This window comes from Carassius gibelio, chromosome B12, assembly GCF_023724105.1.
Source record: "Carassius gibelio isolate Cgi1373 ecotype wild population from Czech Republic chromosome B12, carGib1.2-hapl.c, whole genome shotgun sequence".
Lineage (NCBI taxonomy): Eukaryota > Metazoa > Chordata > Actinopteri > Cypriniformes > Cyprinidae > Carassius > Carassius gibelio.
The window spans coordinates 23518325-23530167 of NC_068407.1; the positions used below are offsets into that span (position 1 = coordinate 23518325).

Sequence of the window (11843 nt, forward strand, 5' to 3'; positions counted from 1 at the left end):
AGAAATAGGAGAGATGAATCACCGCTGTGATCACGAGCGTCTGGAGTAAAGAGCTCAGAGAAAACGAATTTATTCCTGTTTTAAAGCTTTTAAAAATAAATTATTACAGCGATATCACACAATCAACCAATTAGAACACACCAAGAGCTAAATTCAGATGTTTTTGAACTGTTTGTGTGAAAATGAAATATTCGCGGCTGCCTATCTGAAATCACCGCTCCGATCAGCGCGTACAGTGTCGAGCTCAAAACAAACGAATTTATTCTTGTTTAAGAGCTTTTTTAAATAAAATATTACCACAAATGCACACAATAAACCCATTGTAACACAACAAGAGCTAAATGCAGGTGTTTGTGACCTGTTTAAGTGTGCAAGACTATTTGAAAGCGCGACTGGCAGAATAACATATATCTCTCTTGAGCTGCAGGTTTCTGTCTTTCGTCGTACGAACGAACACATAACGGTCAAGATTATTTCAAAATACATAATAGCTTGGCGACTATAAACGAAAACAGCCACGTGAACATAAACTGGATCTACTGGATTTGAATATTAAAGTGACCACATTTACCACTTGCTTCTGTCTTCAATTTTAATCTATATAAAAAAGGAAACTCATTCGACTTGGCTGCTTTTTTAATGTGTGCGTATTTATTTATTTATCTTTTTAAACATTTTGTATAATTTCATAGTTTGTGTATTACAATTATAAAAACAAAAATAAAATTAGCCACTCACATAGAAATAGCTTAGGCCTTAACCTTTTTCTGACAGTTTTAGGGATTTTTAAAAATCCTAAAAAAAACTTATTTGTGCTGCAAATAATAATTTCAAACTCATTTGATACTGACCTATGACATCCTGTGACATTATATTTATTTTAATTTACATAATCTCATGGATGTAACAGTAAATCTGTTCAGCTCACAGATCAATACTAAGCTGTAATGCAAGCAGAACTTTCACAAATGCTTATGAGTCATTTAAGGATTTGATAACACTGTAAAATAATGTCTAATGTGTTAACATTAGCAAATTCATTGATAACAGTTTATAATAACTGCAGTCATTATTAAATAGTCAGTTCATGCTTTATAAAGCCTTGTCCCAATATTAATAGTCAGTAGTAAGCAGTTTATAAATACAGCTATAAATAGCTTGTCCTTGGTTTATAAGCACATTTATTAAAAATGAGAGTAAGTTATCTTCCTATGAAAAATAAAAGATAAAAATAAACAAACAACAACACAGATTGATACAGAACTCAGAAATTTTATTGTGGATTTATGATAAAGCCTGCAAATGAATTCATACTCCTACTCATACTACTCCATACTCCTTTTTCAACATTATGCCTATATACTGAGATGTTAAATTGTGAATGGGTTTAGGATAGCTTAAATGGTGTTGCCATAGAGATTTATTAAAGTAACATAAAAAATACAATAGTTATTTTACTATATCTTTAAAATTTTTCATGCTAACTCTTCATAATTTTTTATATAAGTAGAAGTCCTCATTTGAAGGAAGCACAGTAAGTTTCATAGCTTTATCATTTTCAAGAGCCAGCATAAAATTAAAACTATCATAACTTATAAATCAAGCTTGCAATTCTTAGTACCTATAATGGCCACCAGAGGGAGCTATAGGATTACTTTTAAATAATTATTGGAGAAACGAGTATGATTTAAATAATTTATAGAAATCTTTCAAATAAAATAATATGTATTTTAGGAATTTTACTGATAAAATGACCCTCACTTAATTAGAATAACAAGCTGAAGTATTGTGAACTGTATATTAAGAATAATTCTTAATAGGCTTTATGGACAGATACGTTTTAAGTGACTCTTGAAGGTTCAGCACCACATCCTCTTTTACCACTGTTTAAAGAATTAATCTTACAGAACAGGTGTGAATGAATTTTGGATAGCTTGAATGGTTTTGTCGTGGTGATTTTTTGAAATAATAGTAAAAAAGGAACCAGTAAAAAAAAGTGCAGCTTCTAAACACTTCAAAAAAATGTACACATAGAAGACAAGTCATTCTGAGGAAATATGCATAGTTTCATGACTATACAACATTATATGGATGACAGAAAATTAAAAAACATACATCTGATGTCACTCTGTCCCTCTGTCACTGTGTGTGTGTGTTTGTGTGTGTTTTAAGTGAATTAGGTGTGAAACTATCAGTGAGCATTTAGTCTCCAGCGCCAACATTTTACAGAACTGCCACTTTCCTGGAGTCTCAGAATTACAATGTGTCAGGTTCTGAGAGATCTAAGATTCCAAAAAAATATTTAATTAGAATACCATGAAGTATTGTGAAATACTATATATTAAGACTTTATATATAGGCTTAATGAACAGATTAGACTGACTCGTGAAGGACCAGCACCACCTCCTCTTGTTTGATGGTTTGAGGAATATATCTTCCAGAATCCGGGATTAAGATTTAGGAGCTCATTTTTATTCCACCTCCTTTCCTGAAAGTCTGTCTTGCAGAATTGACTAAAAATTAATCTTCACATTAATTCCTAATTCTTTTGCAATTCTTTTGTCAGTTCTTCTTGACCTGTTTTTCTCTTCCAGCTTTCCTGGACTATTGTATAGCACTCATAAATGATTAAATAAAAAATAATGGTAGTTATTTAGATTGATATGGTTTGGAATTGGTAAAATGTGCTTGGAAAAAAATCACAATAAAACAATGTTTTAATGTTTAAGTTTGGAATATTAACTGACATGAATGAATGCTATATAAATATTGTTCATGTTAACATAATGTTTATAAATGAAATCTTATTGTAAAGTGTTACTAAAGTTATATATATATATATATATATATTGTTCTGTGAATGTGATTTTAAAGTCTAGATGATTCGGATTAACCCTTTAACTGCCATATCAAGTTCAAGTTCAAGTTCAAGTTCAATTTATTTGTATAGCGCATTTACAACAGCCTCCTGGCTGACCAAAGTGCTTTAACATAAGAGCAAGAATATTACACATACATAAAAATAGACCAGACAAAAAATTTAAAACCACCCATTTCAAAATGTAGCATAACACAGTAGTCAGTACACTAAGGAAAATAAAAAAGTTTTTAGCAAAGATTTAAAAATAGACAAGGAAGGGGCCAGTCTGATCTCTAAAGGCAGGGTATTCCAGAGTCATGGCCCAGCCACTGCAAATGCACGCTCCCCTCTACGCTCCCCTCTATCCTTTAAAACCTCACTGCCAGAGGGATATTGTGAATGCATGTGCCCGCTGGGCACAGTTTACCTGATGCCACCGGGGTGGTGATGGCATTGGTGGCTTGAGCCCGCCATCGCTGCTTGCAGCTATATTTCTTCTTCTTATTATTAGGGCTCAAGCCCGAAGGGGCGAAGAGCCCTATTGTTCTTCTAAGGATTATTCTTCTTATTATTATTTTTTTTATTTTTTATTAAACCTTCCGGGGTTTTTTGGAGGCCTTAACATGCTCAAAAACTCTTGAAAATTGGCACACACATTGGAATCTGCGGCCATCAGGACGCCACAGAGACTGGGACCCGGGCGTGGCACAGGGGCTCTACAGCGCCCCCTGGAACACAGTCAGAAATCTTGAACCATAGCTCACACACACTTTCATGTATTTATATGAAACTCAGTACACTTATAGATCTCATTGAGCCGAACAACTTTCGCACTCTATGTCATAGGCTCCGCCCAACAGGAAGTCAGCTATTTAGGGCTGTTTATAAAAAGCATGCTCTGGAATTTGATATACTTGTCATAGGTCTTTTACTTGATTGCCACCAAACTCGGTCAACATGATCTCAAGACATTGGGGATGGAAAATTGCGAGGGGATTTTTGATATCTCGAACGGTTTGCCCATGGCGAGGCGTTGAAATTATGGCGAGAAATGAGAAACAGGAAATGTCTAATAACATCCACATACATTGCCTGAGTTTGATCAAACTTCATTGGTTTGTTCGTTGTATGATACCGATCGCATATATGTGACTATTAAGAGTCAACATTATAGCGCCACCAACTGGCAGCAGGAAGTGTGTCATTTTCCAAATGCTTTGAATTCAGCATCTTATTTTTACTCTATTTACTTAAAACTTCATCAGAATAATGACAAAACACGGCCGATGTAAATCTGTTGTGGGGATATTGATATCTGATATAGTGTTGCCATGGCAACGTGTCAAACTTGAATGTTCTGTTATGGTGAGTTTGAGGCAGACAACAAGCTCAGATTTACATAAAACTCAAAACACATATCAGTATTAGTGATAGCTAGACAATGGCAAAAGCTTTTAAAAGGGCGTGAAGGAGGCACTCTATAGCGCCACCTTTTGTCAAAAGTGGGGGGGTTAGTTTTAGCTACAGACACCAAACTTGGTACATAAATTGTTCTTTTCAAGACGGACAACTTTCTAATTCACAGTCATCAGCTACGACCAACAGGAAGTCGGCTATTTTGATTTGAATATTTAAATTGAGCTCTGATTTAATGCATACTCCTCACAGGGGAAGTACACTATACACACCAAACTTTGTCTACATGAAGAAAAACCATTGAGGAACTTAAATTGCGAACGGATTTTGGTTAGCTTGAACGGTTTTGTCGTGGTGAATTTTTGAAATGACAGTAAAAAGGGAAACATTAATTGCCTTGTATGTTTAAATTGCAGCTTCCAAACACTTCAAAGCATTTTTTTATACAAAGATCAAATCATTTTGAGGAAATATGCATAGTTTCACGACTTTACAACACTGTATGGATAAAAGAAAATTAAAAAACTGTCAGACTTCTCAACTGACATGATCTCACTCTGGCCACCCTGTCTGTGTGAGGGAAGGGAGGGGGAGAGGGAGGGGGAGTGTGAGGGGGTTGGTGACTGTGACAGTGTGTGTGGACTGTAGGGAGGGGCTGTCTGGCAGAGAGAGAGACAGAGAGACCTAATCATCCCTTTAATAATCAGGAAAAAAAAAATCTGTATTTTAAATTGTTATTGTTTTTGTTGTTGCTAATGGTGGTGTTTTTTCCTTTCATTACAGGTTAAGAAATCTCTTAGGCCTTATCCTTTTCTGACAGTTTTAGGGATTTAAAAACATCCTAAGAACCCTAATTTGTGCTGCAAATAATAATTTCAAACTCATTTGATACTGACCTATGACAACCTGTGACGTGACATGACATTTATTAATCTCATGGATGTAACAGTAAAACTCTTCAACTGACAGATAAAGCTGTAATGCAAGCAAAACTATTTCACAAATGCTTATAGGTCATTAAAATCATTACAAAACACTAATACATTATTTAAGGATTTGGTAACACTGTAAAATAATGTCTAATTTGTTAACATTATGCAGTATAACATAGTATGCAGTCTTCGTAGGGCACCAACTCCCAGAGGGGGCACCATCCCAGTTGCTCAAAAAAAAAAAAAAAACATGCGTCATTCTCCCATCCGCGCTCGCGACCGCTCACACCTCATGTTTGCGGCTGAATGTTCGTAATTGATGGATGGACATCTATGCCTGGGTATAGGACATCAGCAATCCGGCACAGAGAAAAGAAAACTAAAGAAAATAAAACAGGCATAAAGTTGTCTTGACATTGGACTTTCTAGAGTCTCAAATTTAGGGAAGGTCTCTAAAGTTACATGTGATATTGTTATACACTTTTCTAACGTCAGTAGCATTTGAAGAGAATGACTTACAGTCATAAAAACAACTGTAATTGTTCATCTAGGTGACAGCTATAATGCACAATTAAATTGAATGTTTGATATTTATTACAACAAACTGTAAGTCATATGTAAATTATGCAACTTTTTCACATGGGCTCAAATGCAAATTTGAAGCTCAATAGCATTTGAGAAGAAAGACTTGCAGTCACAAAGCAATTGTAATGTGTTCATATAGGTGTCAGCTACAATGCACACCTTATACATTTTTTATAAATATTAAAATAAAGTGTTACTAAAGTTATATATATTGTTCTGTGTATGTGATTTCAAAGTCTAGATTGGTCGGATTAACCCTTTAACTGCCGCATCCCTTAAAACTGATTGTCAGAGGGTTACTGTAAATGCTTATGCCCGCTGGGCACAGTTATCCTGATGCCACCGGGGTGGCGTTGCACTGATGGCTTGAGCCCGACATCGCTGCTTGCAGCTATATTTTTTTATTATTATTATTATTATTATTTTTATTTTTTTTTTTTTCCAACGTCTCGGGGGCTTTTGGGGCCCTTAACGTGCTTAAAAAGTCTTGAAAATTGGCACACAGATTGGAATCTGCGGCCATTAGGGCCGGGCACAGACTGATACACGGGCGTGGCACAGGGGCTCTACAGCGCCCCCTGGAATATGGAGGGCCATATATCATACATTCTTGCTCGTAGACGTATGAAACTCGGTACACATATAAATCTCATCAATCCAAACAACTTTTATATTGCATATCATAGGCTCCGCCCAACAGGAAGTTGGCTATTTAGGGTTTAGTATTCAAATTTTTCGTCAAAGTTGTGGGGGCTTTTAGGGTCCTTAACATACTCAAAAACTCTTGAAAATTTGCGCACACTTTGGAATCTGTGGCCTTTAGGAGCCTGCAGAGGCTGGGACCCGGGCGTGGCACAGGGGCTCTACGGCGCCCCCTGGAACACAGTCAGAAATGTTGATGTATAGCTCACACATACTTGCACATATTCATATGAAACTCAGTACACATATAGATCTCATCGTGCCGAACAACTTTCGTAATGCATGTCATAGGCTCCCAACAGGAAGTCAGCTATTTAGAGTTATGTAAAAAGCGCATGCTCTGGAATTTGAAATACTTGTCATAGGTTTTTTTCTCGATTGCCGCCAAACTTGGTCAACATGATCTCAAGACACTGGGGATGAAAAATTGCCAGGGGATTTTTGATATCTCGAATGGTTTGCTCGTGGCGAGGCGTTGAAATTATGGCGAGAAATGAGAAACAGGAAGTGTCTAATACCGTCCACATACATTTCCTGATTTTAATCAAACTTCATCAGATTATTCGTTGTATGATGTCGATCGCATATATGTGACTATTAGGAGTCAAAGTTATAGCGCCACCAACTGGCAGAAGGAAGTGTGTCATTTTCAAAATGATTTGAATTCAGCATCTTATTATTACTCGATTTGCTTCAAACTTCATCAGAATAATGTTAAAACACAGCCGATATAAATCTGCAAGGGGGATATTGATATCTAAAAAATTGTTGGCGTGGCAACATGTCAAACTGGAATACTTCTCAGGTGATTTTGAGGCAAATAACATACTTAGAATTTCACAAAACTCTGAACACACATCAGTATTTCTAATAGGAACTTAAATTGTGAATGGATTTTGGATAGCTTGAATGGTTTTGCCGTGGTGATTTTTTTAAATGACCTTACAAAGGGAATCATTATTGTATTTTTAAATTGTAGCTTCCAAACACGTCAAAGAATTTTTTCATACAGATGAAAAAGTAATTCTGAGGAAATATGCATAGTTTAACGACTTTACAACACTGTATGGATAACAGAAAATTAAAAAACTGTCAGACATCTCATCTCACTCTGTCCCTCTGTTTGAGTATATGTGCTTAGACTTCCATTGTCTGAGAGAAATTGCGCCCCTACAGGTTCAATTCCCGAACTTTTACTTTCACTTTTAAATCGGTTAAAAATACAAATAAATACTTAGATTTAATTCACACTGACAAGCTAAACCAACATATCTGATTATTACCGGTTCAGGGCTCATGGATAAATTATTTCTGGCCAGAGATACGTGAGAAATAGGAGAGATGAATCACCGCTGTGATCACGAGCGTCTGGAGTAAAGAGCTCAGAAAAAAACGAATTTATTCCTGTTTTAAAGCTTTTAAAAATAAATTATTACAGCGATATCACACAATCAACCACTTAGAACACACCAAGAGCTAAATTCAGATGTTTTTGAACTGTTTGTGTGAAAATGAAATATGTGTGGCTGCCTATCTGAAATCACGCCTCCGATCAGCGCGTACAGTGTCGAGCTCAAAACAAACGAATTTATTCTTGTTTAAGAGCTTTTTTAAATAAAATATTACCACAAATGCACACAATAAACCCATTGTAACACTACAAGAGCTAAATGCAGGTGTTTGTGACCTGTTTAAGTGTGCAAGACTATTTGAAAGCGCGACTGGCAGAATAACATATATCTCTTGAGCTGCAGGTTTCTGTCTTTCGTCGTACGAACGAACACATAACGGACAAGATTATTTCAAAATACATAATAGCTTGGCGAATATAAACGAAAACAGCCACGTGAACATAAACTGGATCTACTGGATTTGAATATTAAAGTGACCACATTTACCACTTGCTTCTGTCTTCAATTTTAATCTATATAAAAAAGGAAACTCATTCGACTTGGCTGCTTTTTTAATGTGTGCGTATTTATTTATTTACCTTTTTATACATTTTGTATAATTTCATAGTTTGTGTATTACAATTATGAAAACAAAAATAAATTTAGCCACTCACATAGAAATAGCTTAGGCCTTAACCTTTTTCTGTCAGTTTTAGGGATTTTTAAAAATCCTAAAAAAAACTTATTTGTGCTGCAAATAATAATTTCAAACTCATTTGATACTGACCTATGACATCCTGTGACATTATATTTATTTGAATTTACATAATCTCATAGATGTAACAGTAAATCTGTTCAGCTCACAGATCAATACTAAGCTGTAATGCAAGCAGAACTTTCACAAATGCTTATGAGTCATTTAAGGATTTGATAACACTGTAAAATAATGTCTAATTTGTTAACATTAGCAAATTCATTGATAACACTTTATAATAACTGCACTCATTAGTAAATAGTCAGATCATGCTTTATAAAGCCTTGTCCCAATATTAATAGTCAGTAGTAAGCAGTTTATAAATACAGCTATAAATAGCTTGTCCTTGGTTTATAAGCACATTTATTAAAAAGGAGAGTAAAGGGTCAGTTATCTTCCTATGAAAAATAAAAGATAAAAATAAACAAACAACAACACAGATTGATACAGAACTCAGAAATTTTATTGTGGATTTATGATAAAATCAGCCTGTAAATGAATTCATACTCCTCCTCATACTACTCCATACTCCTTTTTCAACATGATGCCAATATACTGAGATGTTAAATTGTGAATGGGTTTAGGATAGCTTAAATGGTGTTGCCATAGAGATTTATTAAAGTAACATAAAAAATACAATAGTTATTTTACTATATCTTTAAAATTTTTCATTCTAACTCTTCATAATTTTTTATATAAGTAGAAGTCCTCATTTGAAGGAAGCACAGTAAGTTTCATAGCTTTATCATTTTCAAGAGCCAGCATAAAATTTAAACTATCATAACTTATAAATCAAGCTTGCAATTCTTAGTACCTATAATGGCCACCAGAGGGAGCTATATGATTACTTTTAAATAATTATTGGAGAAACGAGTATGATTTAAATAATTTATAGAAATCTTTCAAATAAAATAATATGTATTTTAGGAATTTTACTGATAAAATGACCCTCACTTAATTAGAATAACAAGCTGAAGTATTGTGAACTGTATATTAAGAATAATTCTTAATAGGCTTTATGGACAGATACGTTTTAAGTGACTCTTGAAGGTTCAGCACCACATCCTCTTTTACCACTGTTTAAAGAATTAATCTTACAGAACAGGTGTGAATGAATTTTGGATAGCTTGAATGGTTTTGTCGTGGTGATTTTTTGAAATAATAGTAAAAAAGGAACCAGTAAAAAAAAGTGCAGCTTCTAAACACTTCAAAAAAATGTACACATAGAAGACAAGTCATTCTGAGGAAATATGCATAGTTTCATGACTATACAACATTATATGGATGACAGAAAATTAAAAAACATACATCTGATGTCACTCTGTCCCTCTGTCACTGTGTGTGTGTGTTTGTGTGTGTTTTAAGTGAATTAGGTGTGAAACTATCAGTGAGCATTTAGTCTCCAGCGCCAACATTTTACAGAACTGCCACTTTCCTGGAGTCTCAGAATTACAATGTGTCAGGTTCTGAGAGATCTAAGATTCCAAAAAATTATTTAATTAGAATACCATGAAGTATTGTGAAATACTATATATTAAGACTTTATATATAGGCTTAATGAACAGATTAGAGTGACTCGTGAAGGACCAGCACCACCTTCTCTTGTCCGATGGTTTGAGGAATATATCTTCCAGAATCTGGGATTAAGATTTAGGAGCTCATTTTTATTCCACCTCCTTTCCTGAAAGTCTGTCTTGCAGAATTGACAAAAAATTAATCTTCACATTAATTCCTAATTCTTTTGCAATTCTTTTGTCAGTTCTTCTTGACCTGTTTTTCTCTTCCAGCTTTCCTGGACTATTGTATAGCACTCATAAATGATTAAATAAAAAATAATGGTAGTTATTAAGATTGATATGGTTTGGAATTGGTAAAATGTGCTTGGAAAAAAATCACAATAAAACAATGTTTTAATGTTTAAGTTTGGAATATTAACTGACATGAATGAATGCTATATAAATATTGTTCATGTTAACATAATGTTTATAAATGAAATCTTATTGTAAAGTGTTACTAAAGTTATATATATATATATATATATATATATTGTTCTGTGAATGTGATTTTAAAGTCTAGATGATTCGGATTAACCCTTTAACTGCCATATCAAGTTCAAGTTCTAGTTCAAGTTCAATTTATTTGTATAGCGCATTTACAACAGCCTCCTGGCTGACCAAAGTGCTTTAACATAAGAGCAAGAATATTACACATACATAAAAATAGACCAGACAAAAAATTTAAAACCACCCATTTCAAAATGTAGCATAACACAGTAGTCAGTACACTAAGGAAAATAAAAAAGTTTTTAGCAAAGATTTAAAAATAGACAAGGAAGGGGCCAGTCTGATCTCTAAAGGCAGGGTATTCCAGAGTCGTGGCCCAGCCACTGCAAATGCACGCTCCCCTCTACGCTCCCCTCTATCCTTTAAAACCTCACTGCCAGAGGGATATTGTGAATGCATGTGCCCGCTGGGCACAGTTTACCTGATGCCACCGGGGTGGTGATGGCATTGGTGGCTTGAGCCCGCCATCGCTGCTTGCAGCTATATTTATTAGGGCCCGAGCACCGATGGTGTGAGGACCCTCTTGTATCTGCTTTGTTTATTATTATTATTATTATTATTATTAGGGCCCGAGCACCGATGGTGTGAGGACCCTCTTGGAATTGCTCCGTTTATTATTATTATTATTATTATTATTATTATTATTATTATTATTATTATTATTATTAGGGCTCAAGCCCAAAGGGCGAGAGGCCTATTGTTTTCCTTAGGATTATTTTTTATTATTATTATTATTATTATTATTTTTTTTTTTTTCCAACGTCTCGGGGGCTTTTGGGGCCCTTAACGTGCTTAAAAAGTCTTGAAAATTGGCACACAGATTGGAACCTGCGGCCATTAGGGCCGGGCAGAGACTGATACACGGGCGTGGCACAGGGGCTCTACAGCGCCCCCTGGAATATGGAGGGCCATATATCATACATTCTTGCTCGTAGACGTATGAAACTCGGTACACATATAAATCTCATCAATCCAAACAACTTTTGTATTGCATATCATAGGCTCCGCCCAACAGGAAGTTGGCTATTTAGGGTTTAGTATTCAAATTTTTCGTCAAAGTTGTGGGGGCTTTTGGGGTCCTTAACATACTCAAAAACTCTTGAAAATTTGCGCACACTTTGGAATCTGTGGCCTTTAGGA

At 35.0% G+C, this 11843-nt stretch overlaps 1 long non-coding RNA gene across 1 annotated transcript; it reads right to left on the bottom strand.

Annotated features, from left to right (window-relative positions):
* Nucleotides 1–1252: 1252 nt before the first annotated feature.
* On the bottom strand, nucleotides 1253–11618 carry LOC127968963 (uncharacterized). Its single transcript, XR_008156190.1, has 2 exons — nucleotides 9455–11618; nucleotides 1253–1621 (listed from the first exon to the last, which is right to left on the bottom strand). It is a non-coding gene; the product is annotated as an uncharacterized LOC127968963 (long non-coding RNA).
* Nucleotides 11619–11843: the final 225 nt, after the last annotated feature.